This window comes from Catharus ustulatus, chromosome 14, assembly GCF_009819885.2.
Source record: "Catharus ustulatus isolate bCatUst1 chromosome 14, bCatUst1.pri.v2, whole genome shotgun sequence".
Classification (NCBI taxonomy): domain Eukaryota; kingdom Metazoa; phylum Chordata; class Aves; order Passeriformes; family Turdidae; genus Catharus; species Catharus ustulatus.
Genome location: NC_046234.1, coordinates 18,324,035 through 18,338,019, shown reverse-complemented (window position 1 = coordinate 18,338,019; position 13,985 = coordinate 18,324,035). Strand labels below are relative to the sequence as shown.

Below are 13,985 nucleotides of genomic sequence, written 5' to 3'. Positions count from 1 at the left end.
TATTCTGCATATTTAGGAGATTCTACAACATACTGTAGATCAACAGTTTATCATTAAATTTCCTAGTGATGGAAAAGCAGTGCCTACACAAGGTACCTCCTGGAACTCAGGGAAACTTTGATTTAGCTTCTTGGCCTACCAAAGATTTCCCTGCACGCCATCTGCTCTTTTCATTTATTTAAAATCCACATCTGCAGGGTTCTGAAAATATCAGACTGAGAGTGTCTAATGGTACAACTGTAATACAGCCTTTACCACACATTCATTAAGATAAACAAATAATTAGGATAAGAAGCTTTCATCAATGGAATCTGAAGGAAACAGTCCATAATTGTGGAACAACTATGTTTAACGTCCAACAAATTGCATGCAGCAGACATTTATTGAAATATTTAGTAACACCTAAGTATTTTTTAAGGAAAAATGTTCTTTTGCAGACAGCAGAAACAAAATGGTACAGCAAGAGTCAAGGATGGAAAATACTGAATGAGTACTTGCAGTATTCTGCTGAGTTTTCAGTTAAAATTGTCCCAAATAAACCAACACAAACCCACGGAAGTAATTTTTAATCTAAATTTCAGCTAAATTTAGCATAGGCAGTATTATGATCTTTTTAGATGTATAAAAAAATACCAATGACATCATGTTAGACAGACAGCATGGAAAGTAAGTGAAACTACCAGAAATGAAGGTTTAACAACCACAAAAATCATGAAATGCTTGTTCACATCCAGGCCCCTTCATCATTGCTTTCCAGTGAACAAGTTTTGTTTGACTGCTTTCTTTGACAAATAATTCCATCATGAAACAATTAATGAATTAGAACTTCTGTAGCCATAAATATCCTTTTTAGAGAATTTTTTAAGATCCTTGATTTTATTTGTTGAGGTCTTTTAATACATTTAATAAAAGTACTTAAATTTCTGCCTATAAAAATATTGTCTATTCTCAAACTGATTTTATTCCTGTACCCTCAAAGTCATACAGTGTTAAGTCTCTCTTTAGAAACTGCATTTCTTGCATTTTTCTGTAGGGAATCTGTCAATCAACCTCCAGTCACTCTTGTAGTCAAGAGCAATAAACCATCAACATGAAGCATCAGCAGAACACTCTTCACAAATACAAACAAAATTACACTCCAGCTAATGTGTCCACCCCAGAAAACCCTCAGGAAAAACTGAATTAACAAGTTTGTCTTACAGCTCTGAATGTCAACTAACTTAGGTTTTGTAGGACTAAAGGAAAAGAATCAGACTCAGGTTCTCTTGCCCTCAGCTCTGTTAATAAAGCTGAGGCTTCTGCTTTCCATTTGGCCTTTAAAGAAGAACAAAAACGAACAGCAGGATTTCCTCGGAAAGAGAAAAAAAACAAGGAAACTAAAAAGAATTTTACAGATCAAAGCAGTGCTTCAACCTGTATTCAGAAGGGCCCTGCACAAAGTGAAGAGACAACTTGTTGAAGTGGCAGCCTTGTCTCTATAACCTCAGCTGAAGGAGGCCCCCAAAATTTCACCAAATAGCACATTGTGAGACAGGAATAGCACCAGCAACCAGTGCTGAGATCCAGCACAGAAGTAACAGCTCTTTCTGCTTGGGTAGGTTCCTCTTCCTGTCCTGTTCCTCTCCTCTTCACCACCTGAACTGCCAGAACAGCAAGGACAGAGCAAGCTCCTGAATTTGAGTGAAAAATCACAGTTGAGACGAGGCAAAAAGCAGTGACCTACATAGAGGAGTCAATGTCTTTTTATAGCACCACAGGGAAGTTCAGACTGGAGGACCTCTGGAGAGTCTGTCTAGCCAAACCTGCTTCAAGCTTCTAAGTTACATTAGGCTGCTTAGGGCCTTAGGTCAAGCTTTGAAAACTTCCAAGGATACTTCTGTATATTAAGTGAACGTTTTTGTAGTGTGGAGAAAGGAGAATCCACTTCAAGTATTTCTTTTGGTTTACTACCAAGATTATCTAATGTGCTGGCTGCACTTTGAACCACTAGGAAACTCAATGAATACATGGAGTTATAGAGATTTTATTCAGAGTCAGGAAACATAAAATGGCAGAGGATCTAGTGCAATTAGCATGAATTAGCCTAAAATCACTCTGATATCAAGGACAGCAGGAAACTCTTCATTTTGACAGAAATGTGACTCCAAATAGGGCTCTCATTCCCAGGGTCCTTCACAAAACTGAGTAACATCTTCAAAAGCTGAGAAAGAAAATGGTTGTTGCCAACGCACAATGATTTGACGTTTCTTCCTCCAAAACAGTTATGGCTGAGGCTGCAAAGACTACATCAGTCAAAGAGTATTAAAGAAAAGGAAATTAGGAAAATCTGTCATAAATGTGGCTCACAAAGTGATGGATGTCATCCTAAAGCTGGTCTTAAGGATCACGAAACAGTCTGTTAAAAATGTTAATTCCCTCAGTCATCAGACTAAGAAATATCCCATGACATCTAACTTTTGTGAGGCTCATCAACAGGTATTTTACTACCATAGTAACACACTGAAGCTGTTTCCAAGAGTATCTTGAAATTTCATCATTTCCACTTCACTTCCCCTTAGAGGTTTCCAAAATATCTATTTATAGTGCCATGGTTTTACATAAATATCATATGTACATGTAACCATATCCACAGCAGTTAAAGAGGTGTCCTGACCAAGTTATCCTTTAATCACTGGAACATCCCAAATCTTTCAGAAAGTAATTTCTGTTGGTTGATTAATATCTCCATCAGCCACTGTCTTGCAGTTCAGCAGATCAGCAAAGTGATTTCTGCTTCAGTAATGACTAAACCAAGACACACATCCAACACTCTGAAGTGACTGCATTTCCAGAATTTAGTTAATCCTGCAGTAGCCACACTACCACCTGCCAGCCTCTTCTAAATCACTTACTCTAAACCTTTTTCCAATGATTTCTTTCAAGTTTTTTTAGCATTCATAATACAATAGAGCTTAAAAGTATTGTAACTGCCAAAGTGAATTACATGTAAGGAACTGAGACTCTCCACGTTTTTTGCAGAGGCAGGTTGCACAATTCTTGATTCAGACATTACTTTTTAAATCCTCTTTTCTTGTTAAGTGCACCACAACAAAAGTACAAACACTGACATTAAGAGACTCATAGCAAATGCCATTTTTATTAAACCAGATAAAGTTTTCATCAAACTTAACAGTTCTGAGGTTTTGTGTTTTCCCACTGATGTTGAACAATGACCAAAACCCAAAACCTGCTTTAAGTTAGCAAGATAAAAAATAGCCAAAGGAAGCAGTTATGGGACAATTGACCAATTATATGATGCTAAGCAGCCCCAAAGAACAATAATACTTTGCTAATTAAGATTTTTTTTTGTTTATTTGTTTGTTTTAAAAGTACCCTACCCAGTAATTCCAAAGAGCACTACTCAAACATGGAATTGGAGCCAAATTCCATTCAAATTGTCAGGAACCTCTACTGAATGTGAGCTGTGAAAGGCAATACAATCACAAAAAGGCTCTCCTAGCACAAAAAAATTACCAGCACGTTTACCTTTTTCTTCAACCTAATGAACAATACAATGGATTTCAGACTAACCCACGATTCTACAAGGAATCTATGTTTCTATTAATACAAGTAAATTTTATCATAAATTCAGGCAAATTTCAGTCAGTTCTTTTCCTGTTTCTAAACTTCCTTCAGTGTTTTAACTTCTGTTTGTTGCCTAAGTTTAGATTAATGATTGTATTTCTTGTTTAGAGTGATCATCCTAAAATATAACCGTGTCTTTTTCCAGTGCTGAAGGTTCCACTCAGTTACCTGGACAGACTGGTTAATGATTAACCATTTGAGGAGCCACAAAACACTGAATGTAAAATAAGAAGCAATTGGCCCCAAACTCAACCATCGAAGCATCAACTATTCAGCTTCAATTAACAAACTTATTTCAAAGACAGTTGAGTCAAATTTAAAAAGTGAGGAAGAGCGAGCACGAGTAAATTGAATTTACTTTGTTTTCAGGGATGGAAGAAAGCAGGAATTTTTAAGCTCTTCCATTAAAGCACTCAGAGCTCTTGAGGGAGTCACTGGTGTTTGGGCACCAGGAATGGCTCTCCCTTCTGCACACAAGCTCAGGCTGCTCAGGGCTGCGATGGCTCAGCACTGACACCAACACAAGGGCTCACTGCTCCCAGGGTTGCCAACACCCAACACATCCCACCTCATTCCTCAGCCAAAACACAAGTCTGACCAGAGACACGAGTGAGACATTTCTTTGAAAGCAATAAAGTCTTTGATTTCCGACTTCTTTTAACTTCTTTTTTTTTTAATGATATGCCAAGTGTCTTTTTTCTCCCCCTTTTTAGCTCGAAACACCTTAAGTTAATGTTCTGTGAACTGATCTCAAACATACTTTGCATTCTGCTGTAGGGTACTCCCAGTGCAGTTCATGAAAATGGTTTTCTTTCTCTATGTGGATAAATCTAAACTGTGCAAGATACAAACTGGTATTTGAATGAGCATATTATCAAAAGACAAATAGCTGTAACTGATGGCCAACCATTCTGTAATTGTTTAAAGAGGGATTTTAAAGGAGTTTCTTGCTAAGAAACTGTGGTTTATGGTGTTCTCCTGGATATATTTAAAGGGCTTATATATGAAAATGGTTGAGGGAATATGTGAATACCAAAAATCTCATTATAGTTCTACTTTTCAAGTCATCATTTTTCCAGATTGATTGCATACAATTAAAATACATTATTTTCCCAGTATCTAAGGGTCCTTCTATAACTATCACTCCTCAGATTTCACTAATGCCATAAACAATTGCACATGTACAAGTATATGGTTTTTTTTTTCCCTGAAGTTTCTGGTGGAATCATAGAAGATAAAGAAGTAATAACTGCCAATTCAGCTGCCCCTTGGTCAGAGAACGAGGCCTCTGTAACAAACTAGCATGGTAAAACTCTTGATTTTCTTTATCTATCACATTTTCTTTAGTAAGTCATAAAATTACAGATCTCCTGAACATGAACTTTAAACAGAGATCTCTGGATGTACGCTCTGCTGACAAGCACTGAACTCCTGGAGGAGATCCTGATTACCAGAAGCTATTTCAAAACCATTCACTGCAATCCATTTGTTCTGGAAAGCCTCAAATGAGGACAAGGCAGGGACAGGAACAGAAAATGAATTTCACATATTCTTTTCCCAATTTTCATCCCCAAAATTATCACTGTGTTGCACTGCACTCCTGATTTTGATTTACAACACATTGCCACGTACATTTTCCAAGGGTCAATTAAATGACTGACATAGTGAAGCCATTACTCCATTTAATGATAGCTTTAGTTTCATCCTTATATCCTCCATATATTTATAACTTACTGACAGTAACTATAATCTAAACAAACTACTACACTGAGGCTCTAAATCATTTGAGTTCAGAGTTATAAATGCATGTTACAGTTCTTTCTCAGTCTCCATTTAATGGAATTTCCAAACACCAGAGTTCCTCTGACTTTTCTTTAGGGAATGCTACAGCACTCTCCTTGGCTATTTAACAAGTCCAGGTCTTTCATCAGAAACATCACACAAACCCTAGGAAAATCTCTTTCCAGGTTGTGAATCCAACCTGCATCCTGACATGATGCCTCCCGTTGAAGCTACGCTCCATTTCAGGGAAAAAAACACCATCACACCTAAACCAATGATCCAGGTACCGTGTGCCTGGCAGGACACACAGTTCCCCACTCGGCAGGAGACGGGGAGATACAAACTTTTATAACTCCAAAAGCAACCACAGAACCTGCAGAAATGCCCAAACATGGCTTTAAATTATTACTTCCATTAGCAGAGATAAAACTCAGTCATGAAACTTCCTTTCTCAGGAGGATTATTAAAGAAAATGTGACCTAATGAAATCTGAGTTGCAGGCTGGAGGGAGACAGTTGGCTTTTTTATAACTGTTCCCTATGCTCCATTTTATGGAACCTGCATCTCAGTCATCCCCCAAGCATTTCATACTTTCCTTGGGGTGGGCATGCCTGTGCCTTGTGCCAGGGATTGCAGCTGGAAACATGAGTGCATGTGGCTGCAGTGTGCCCACGTGTGGGAACACGTATCCAGCAGATCATAGATTTCCATACATATACATTTATTTATTTAACAAGATAGCACAGTTGGCTAAATGAAATATGTTGTGCATAAGCATTATAAACTTATACTTGATTTTTTTCCCCTTTAGCATGTATTTCCTGCTACTTCAGTAGACAGCATTGAGCGTACATAATTACTAATTAAATTCCTACAACAATAATAAAGCTATGTCCTTAAGGATGTAACAGATAAACACTGATATGCAAACAGACTACATCACCAGTGACATCTTATTTCTAGACTGGCTTGGAGGAAGAAAATCTTCCCCAAAACAACCATATCACATCAAAGTAGAACACAAGGCAAGATGTTCCCTTGGCAGGAAGATGAAGCAGAAGTTTCTGAGCACAGGGAACTGCCACGTTAAACCCCCAGTGATGGCTTTTAAAGACTTGGGCATCTCTGCTTGTAATTTCACTACAGAATTTGGAAGTGACTTCGACATTCTTCTGTCTCTCTAGCAATGCATTTGGTTCTTTGGTGATCTGGTTAAGGTGATCTGGTTCCCTTTGCAACTTAAATTAAGGAAAACAACAACCATTTAAACAGAGCTTCCTCAAGAAGTTAGTAAAGCATTTGCTGTTAAGCTGGCTGAGTTCTGCCACCCCTGCAAGCAAAACTCCTCTACAGCAACGCCTTCATGCACATGTAGAACTCCTGAAGGAGTGGTAGAACTTAATGTATGTAATGTAAGGCAAAAAGCAGTTATGGAAGACTCTGTTCCACTAGGAATTTTTTCACAGATTGCAGGAAGAGTTGGCTCAGGCCATGTTGCATCAAGAAGGTTAAATCTTGCACAGTCTATGGGAAATCATGTATTTTCGAAGCGTGTCAGAAATCATTTCCGACAGGATTTCATTAAACACAATGACAACAGACTTCAAAGGAAAAGAATACTTAATTGTGACACAGTTTCTTACTCACTGTCAAAACTACCATGACTTGACTGTGTCCACAGACTAAATCCCACAGTGTTTTTCATCTGTATTCTAATTTTCACATTAACTTCTCCTGACATCATGTTACTTGCCTGTGTACCTGCCAGGAGGATGAGTTTTCACAGATACGGTCACTGCTACTTCACCGCACCGGCAAAAGACAATTGCTACAAATTTCCTCAGCAACTCATTGCAGAAAGAGGTATCTGGGACAGAAGAATATTAATCTCCCCTAAGAATTTTTATGTAAATGGCAAACAATGCTCATTTATTTCATCCAATTCAAAACACTTGGAATACAGGAAGCTGATTCTTGAACATGCTCCTTGAACATTGGTATTACACAGCATGTGCAATTGTACTCTTGGGTCCACATGGATTTGTAATTCCAGGAAAAGGCTCTGGGATGCTTTGGACAAAAGGGTTCTACCGTTGTCCCCGCTGGCAGTCTGCTGATGAGAAGCAGGATTACCGGGTTGGCTGTTTCAGGTGGACAGCCTGGCAAGTCAGAGTTAGCAGCAGCATCCCCCAAAGGCTTCCAGCACCTGGGTCAGACAATCAGCACTATTCAAAACTGAATGGTTCTCTTTGGCTCATTGAAAGGAAAACTACACGGGTTACAATGCAAGGTTTGGGGTTTATTGTTCTTGCAACTTAACCCTCAAAAGAACTACCTGGAACAGTGCCAAAGGCATTAGTTCTGATGTGTTTGAACCTGAACTGAGATCTGACTAATTCCTGCTTGGAGCCAGTGCTCTCCTCCTTCAAGAAAATCTTACTGCCTGCTTAACAACCACAGAGACCTTGAAAATCCAGGTAGAAAGACTCACCTGGATCCAAAAGGGCCTTTTGAAAGGTTTGATTTTTTTTTCCCTTTTAACCTCTCAATTTTTCATACAGGTGCTGTTTCCTACTAAGCTTTCTATAACCTCAACTTAATAGTGCCAAATGCTATTAGACTTCATTGTTTAGGATATCTGTTTTTCTTTTTACTATATGAATGTGTCCAATTTAAACTTGGAGCTGGTCCTTTAACACTAGCTGTTCAATTCCTAAGCAAATGGGTGTTTTAATGGAAAGGCTGACATACTCCTAACTGTGGGAGCGTGAATGGCTCCACTATGAGATTACTCAAGTCCACATAGAATACAAATGCAATACAGGACCACAGGTTCAGATCTTTGATCTTTTTTTTTTTTTTGGAGGCTGTGATGTATAAAGCCAATTCCACTGTGCAGACAGTACTACACTGAATATAAATTATCCTTTAACTATAGCGAGGCTCACATTTAAAGAAATGCTGCAAGAATGAACAATGCAGCCACGAAGTAGAGTTCTTCTGTAGCAAAAATACACACCAAGATCTGCATGGATAACCATGGTTTCAAAGGACAAAATTTCTTCCACAGCTGTTACTTGAGAAAAAATAGAGTAAAATGTGGAGTATTGGACATACAGAACTACAGTTGGAGCACACTGCTTGCTCTTTCCATTAAAAAAGCGAGCTAGGAATACTTGCTTTATTGCCCAGATTAAGCATCATTCCCCTAAGAGGCATAAAAAAATGATTTTAAAATGTGGAAACCAACAGTCTCTACTGAATATGGCTTGAAATTTAAACATGTCTTTTCCAGATACCTCTTTAGAGGAAGAACCTTCTGCCTACTGAGCTAACACTAAGCTCCCTGGAGTTAAGCCATGAATATTCTAAACCTATCTCTTACAATTCACGAAAAGTTGTCTTTTGCCAAAATAAAATGCTTAAGAGGAATTCAATATGCTCATAGTGCTCTTCTTCATTTTATTTAAAATAAGTGTTTCCGTCTCAACTTTATGCCAAATACACAGCAAGAGAGAGACTGAGTTCTGGAAATGTTACCTGAGATTCTACACACAAATGGGAAAACAAATTCCTTCTGAGAACATCAGCTCTTCAGGGTTGGTTTGTAAATCAGCATTTAACCAACTCTTGCAGTTACAGACAGGCACTGTAGAGGATTGTTAAATGAATTTCTCTGCTGTTTACATCAGCTGTTTCTTAGGTGGTGCTCAGCCATGGTGCATCCGCGCTCTGGGATGTTTCTCTGCACGCCAACTTTGTTTGCGTGTGGGAATGTTAGTAAATAAATAAATAACTTTGTTTCTTATCTTACCTCTTTTAACCTGTGAAATCTGGCAGACCAATGCTACTTCCACTGCAGACAAGCAAAAAGTTACAATTTATCTTTCACTTAATCTTTTTGTTGTCTTTAGGCTTCCTTTCAGTAAGGCGTGAAGAAGGTGCTCTTTGTGGCTCAGTTCTCTGTGCCAGAATATAACAGAGCACAAAAAAGAATGCAAGGGTGAGCTGATGGTATCTACTGTCCTCAGCCCTGCTTTGGTTCAATAAACTTGAACATCTTCTCCCCTCCTCTGCCGATTGAGATAAGCAGCAACAATTACTCAAAATGTATTATCAATTCAAGCTCAAAAAGGCAGGATCAGCTGAGCCGGCTGATGTCTCCAAGCCTCAGTTTCCTTCAGTGTCCGAGAAGGGCAAATAGGTCCCTGCTTGCCTCTTGCCATGCACCTCGCAGCTACTTTACAGGCAACTACACCCAGGCTGCAAAGGGAGAGTGAGATAAATCCTTTGCCTTCCACATCGCCTGCAAGGCTTCTGCCTGTAGCCAGCAGGCTGCAAGATCTGTATGTACCACGATGGCAAAAGTCTCAAACGAACCATCCTTCCCTTCCCCACACGATCACATTCTCTCCTTGCCTTTCTGTGCTCTGCTCTCTCCTCGCCTTTCTGTGGTCTCCATAGCTGAAACCAGGAATTCACTGGGCATCACTGCAATGCCTCTAACCAATTCTAACTGTATCAGAGCCTGAGTCAATTAAAACACATTTCAGCTTCATCTGGTTTTCATCCCATTCCAGTACTCCACATACACAGCAACTTTAAGCTTACAGACATCCCTTCATGGTTCAAGAAAATCCTTCCATCAAAGAACTTCATTTACAATCCAGCATAGTTTTTGCTTTCTCTGCTCTCACAGCAGCCTGGCATTTTGATGCAATCCTCATTTAATGCAATCTCCATTACAGGACTATGATCACATCAATAAAATGTTCCATATGTTAGGGTTTTTTTTTTTTGCATCCCTCACCCCCTCTCATTAATAGTAGGCACTATATCTGCAAAAAACAACAAATCAAACAGGCTGATGGGATGCTCTAGGGAGGTAGCGGGGGTACACATTCAACAAAATGCAGCAGCCAATGCAAACTGCCCATCAGAGACTGAGCCCGTGGATCTCATTCCTGAGCTAGGCGAGTTGCTCACTGTCCGCGCCGCGAGCACACATCCTCACCGTGCTGCGCTACCAGACTAAAAATAAATACAGCTTTTGCAATCACTTGTGAGCTCCGTGTACTTTTCACAGGAGCGGACTTTCATTTTTCTTGATCGGTTCCAGCCTATCCATACTGCTGTGGATGAACCGCTGAGGTTCTGCTTCCAAGGGTGGGGGGGATGCTGGACAAAAGATATATCAAAGGATTACAAAAATCTCCCTTTTCCCCAAGCCCCCTTCTTACCTTAAGTGCCTTCTCTGCACAAGATGCCAATCTACACGGGCTCCTCAGCACATCATCAAGGCGTTTAGAGTAGTGAAGGCTGCCCCACTGCATGGAAGTTAGACCGCTTTGCAACAGCAAATCCTCGATCCAAAGCACCAGCCGCTTCTTCCCATGCAGTGTGCCGAGCACGAATCACACGCGACTTCCACATAGGGAATAAAATTGCAAAAGAAACGAGGGGGGAAAAAAAGGTATCCTAACTTTTAGGTAGCCTGAGTTTGTTTTATTTCTGTTGGGTTTAGTCAATTAATCTGCTTTTGCAGCCGCGAGACGATGCAAAGGCAATCGCGCCCTGGAAGCCCCGCACCAGTCCGCAGAGGTCCGGCCGCGTAACCCAAGTTGCGCGGAGAGACTCTGAACTCGGCGCGGCTCCGCAGCGCAGCCCGGCAGCCCTTCCCTGGCCGGGCGGTGCGGACACCGGAGCGCCGGGTCCCCCCGCGGGGCAGCCGCCGCCGCTGGGCGCTCGCCCGGCCCCCGCTGGGGCTGGCCCGGTGCTGGCCCGGCTGGCCCTGGGGGCGCGGGCTGCGCTGCCGGCGGCGCCCCGGAGCCCGCGCTGTCCCGGCGGCGGCGGCGGCTCCGGCTCGGCTCTGCCGCGGCCGCCCGCGCCCCGCTCTGCCGCTGCCAGCCGGCCCTCCCCGCGGCTGACATCAGCGCCAGGAGGAGGAGCGACGCCGGGGACGCGAATAGCCGGGCCGAGGGGGGTTCCCCCTCCCGGAGCCGCCCTGCCCGCTCCTCTCGGAGAATCCCCCGAAAGCGGCGGCGTGGCCGCTCCGCCGCCTCGCCGGGGGGCGGCCCCAGTCCCCGCCGGCGCCCCCCGCCCTCCGGTACTGCCCGGGCGGCGGCTCCCAGACGGGGGAGAAGAGGGGAGAACCGGCACTCGGGGCCGGAGCGGGACCGGAGCGGGGCGCGGCGCTCGCAGCTCGGGGCGCGGGGCAGCTCAGCGCCGGCGTTCTGCCTCCCTGCACCCGGCTCCCCTTCTGCACCAGCGGGGAAAACGGGGGGGATATGAGCGATCGCCCCTCGGCTGGGAGATCGCCCGTGCCCGCGGAAGAGCTGCCGCCCCCAGCTCCGCCGCCCGCCCTCCCAGCCCGTCAGTGCGGCGGTGCCCGCTCCGACCGCCCCCGCCGCAGCCGGGGATGGCAGCGGAGCCGCCGCCGGCCGAGCCGCGCTCCCGTGCGGAACGGGCGCGGGGGGGACAGCGCTCGGGGCTCAGCGGGATCTTCCCGGCGGCGGGGTTGGGTGTCCGGGCTCGGGGGTGTTGGGTGCCCAGGTTTGGGGGATGCTGGGTGCCCGGGTCGGGGATGCTGGGTTCCCGGGCTCGGAGGATGCTGAGTGCGCGGCTTCGGGAGATGCTGGGTGCCAGGGCTCGGAGGATGCTGGGTGCCCGGGTCAGGGATGTTGGATGCCCGGGTTCGGGGGATGCTGGGGGTTCAGGCTCAGAGGGATGTTGGGTGCCCGGGCTCGGAGGATGCTGGGTGCCCGGGTTCGGGGGATGCTGGGTGCCCGGGTTTGGGGGATGCAGGGTTCCCGGTTTCAGAGGATTTTGAGTGCCGGGCTCAGAGGGATGCTGGGTGCCCGGGTCGGGGGTGTTGGATGCCCGGGCTCAGAGGGATGCTGGGTGCCCGGGTCGGGGGTGTTGGATGCCCGGGCTCAGAGGGATGCTGGGTGCCCGGGTTTGGGGGATGCTGGGTTCCCGGTTTCAGAGGATTTTGAGTGCCGGGCTCAGAGGGATGCTGGGTGCCCGGGTTTGGGAGATGCTGGGTTCCCGGGATCGGAGGATGCTGGATGCCCGGATCGGGGGTGTTGGATGCCCGGGTTTGAAGGATGCTGAGTGTCCGGGCTCAGAGGGATGCTGGGTGCCCGGTTCGGGGATGTTGGATGCCCGGTTCGGAGATGTTGGATGCCCGGGTTCGGGGGATGCTGGGGGTTCGGGCTCGGAGGATGCTGGGGGTTCGGGTTCGGAGGATGTTGGATGCCTGGGCTCAGAGGGATGGTGGGTGCCCGGGTCGGGGATGTTGGATGACCGGGCTCGGAGGATGCTGGGTGCCCGGGCTCAGAGGGATGCTGGGTGCCCGGGTTTGGGTAATGCTGGGTTCCCGGGCTCGGAGGATGCTGGGGGTTCGGGCTCAGAGGGATGTTGGGTGCCCGGGTTTGGGGGATGCTGAGTGCCCGGGCTCAGAGGGATGCTGGGTGCCCGGGTTTGGGTGATGCTGGGTTCCCGGGCTCGGAGGATGCTGGGGGTTCGGGCTCAGAGGGATGTTGGGTGCCCGGGCTCGGAGGATGCTGGGGGTTCGGTGGATGTTGGGTGTCCGGAGTGCGGGGTGGGGCGGGCGTCCCGCACGTTTCGGCAGCTCCTCTTTAGGGCTGGATCTCGGGGTGCGGGAGACCACGGCGGGGGGGTGGTGCCGCAGCCTCCGGCGGGGACCCGCTGCCAAGGGGAGCAGCGCCGGGCTCGGGTGGCCCCGGGCACCCTCCTGTGTCCTCCGGACCGGGATGTCCCGCCCGAACCGGACCCTGCTCCCCGGGAGGGGCAGCGCTGGGGTCGGGGGGTCCCTCCGGGGGTGGCCGTGTGAAGTCACTTCAGTCTGTGATCAGGGATCAGGGATGGCACAATGAGGTTGTGGTGGTGAGTTCAGCTTGCGTGAAAATACAGTTTAATTAATAGTTAATTGGTGGTGTTGATTTTAATAATTTGAGTATCTTGTATTATTTGCAGTATTTTGCCAGATGCCTGCAGTAGGCACTTCTCAGTGAACACAATAATTATTTGTAAATAACTGAGCATTTTTTCTGTACTTGGCTGACAAGACAGTTTTAGACTCTTCTGATGAAGAGAAGACATTGCACTTATCCTAACAGCACACATTTTTCAAGTGTTCTTCTTTAAATAGTATGAAAATGTCTGTGAAAGCCTTATTTTACCTTCTTCGCTGTAGCAAGATGTAGGTGATGCCTCACTTTTACTGCTAAATATAGTTAAAATGCCATAATTTCTCTGAAATAAAGGTATATAAGTGAGAGGATGAGCAAGTTCTAAAACCAGCTTCTGAAAATCCCCAGTCATTCAATGAATTGTCTCCATCTTACCTGTTAACTCATATATTCTATGAGATTCTTTGAATATGGACTCAGAATGAACAATTGCATGGCCATTAACCATGCTGAGATACTCCAGAACATATGTAATGCCTTTTCTTCTAGGTCATATTTCCATATCATATTTCAGTAGCCTGACTCCAACCAAATGCCCATTGTATTTTACTCTACTGGTGCTAAATTTTGTGAATTTAATGAAGT

General features: G+C 45.0%; 1 protein-coding gene across 3 annotated transcripts in view; it reads right to left on the bottom strand.

Moving 5' to 3' along the window:
* The window catches only part of PCDH11X (protocadherin 11 X-linked), a 415,202-nt gene extending 404,080 nt beyond the window's left edge, over positions 1 to 11,122 (bottom strand). For all 3 annotated transcript variants that reach the window (XM_033072213.1, XM_033072214.1, XM_033072215.1), the window contains exon 1: positions 10,647 to 11,122. The gene's annotated coding sequence lies outside the window, so the exon portion shown is untranslated. The remainder of the gene's footprint in view (positions 1 to 10,646) is intronic.
* Between the last annotated feature and the right edge of the window lie 2,863 nt (positions 11,123 to 13,985).